Source organism: Vipera berus (genome assembly GCF_964194415.1).
Source record: "Vipera berus genome assembly, chromosome: 3".
Classification (NCBI taxonomy): Eukaryota; Metazoa; Chordata; class Lepidosauria; order Squamata; family Viperidae; genus Vipera; species Vipera berus.
This window is the reverse complement of record NC_138204.1, coordinates 112105067-112106245: the sequence shown is the minus strand read 5'-3', so window position 1 is coordinate 112106245 and position 1179 is coordinate 112105067.

Below are 1179 nucleotides of genomic sequence, written 5' to 3'. Positions count from 1 at the left end.
CCTCTAAAATGGATGAAAATGTGTAATTTAAATACAATTTAAAATAAAAAAGTAATCTCTGAGAAGGCATTCTGAAACAATGTAATTTGCTTCCGCCCTGTGGGCCTTTCCCTTTGGTTGATCTTAACTGCATTTGCCAATCTTTGGGTCAGCAGGAAATTATATCAACCTCTATTTTGAAGTACATTATAATTTACCACATTGCATGAACCCCATCCGCTTGTCAAAAATCCAGACAATGGAAAGAATAGAAGACAGAAAGCTAATTTGTAAATGCCACTTTTGAAAGAAAGATGATGCAGGCCCATTTAAGAAAATGCATAACCGAGCCATCCTATTTCTTAAAATCACATTATTCCTATCATGGTGTAACAAACTACCATATTTAGCCAGGTTTTGCTAACCCAGTGCAATTTTTTTATTAACATAGGCAACTGCTGAGACTCTTTAGATTTAAAAAAAGGGAAGAAAGTAACACAGAGAATTGGGGGTTGTGTCTAATTTAGCCCTCAGTTATGGGGTTTCTGATTTCTTATCTGACCCATTCATATTTCAGGATTAAATTGCTGAATCGGAGTGAAGGGCAATATAGAGAACTTACAACAGACCTTGTCTATGATCTCCCCACAGTCAGGAGGAGGAGTCAACAACCAAAGACTAGTTACCAACTCAAAAATGGAAGAGCTATATCTGAAAAGGAGCTGGTAGTTTGGGTTTTGGACTGTCTGTGAGCAAAAATAGACAGACGATGTAATTTACTGTTAATATTAATCATACAAAACCAGTGTTATTAAAAATTATTAGACATGGGGGAAGAAAGAAATGTATAAACCAAACATCCGTTCTTCCTGCACTTACTGTATACACAACTTGATGGCAAAGTATTAAAAAAGTCAAGCTGTCCACCACCCTCCTCCAATTCTTTAAGTACACTTAGACTACTTAAGCTCTTAGATACTGAACTCACAAGATTGCCACACATCATCCATATCTGCAGGAGTTTCACTGTCAACTTGCATTAAATCTTTAGGAATGTGCTTAGAATTTTGACGTTCCTCAAGATACAAGTTTTCCCAATATTCCTCTTCCCCTCCAGTCTGCTATCTCTCTTCAATTTCAAAAGAAATCCCCCAGATACTGTACAGAACAATAAAACCAGTTCCACTCCGTTATTCCTAA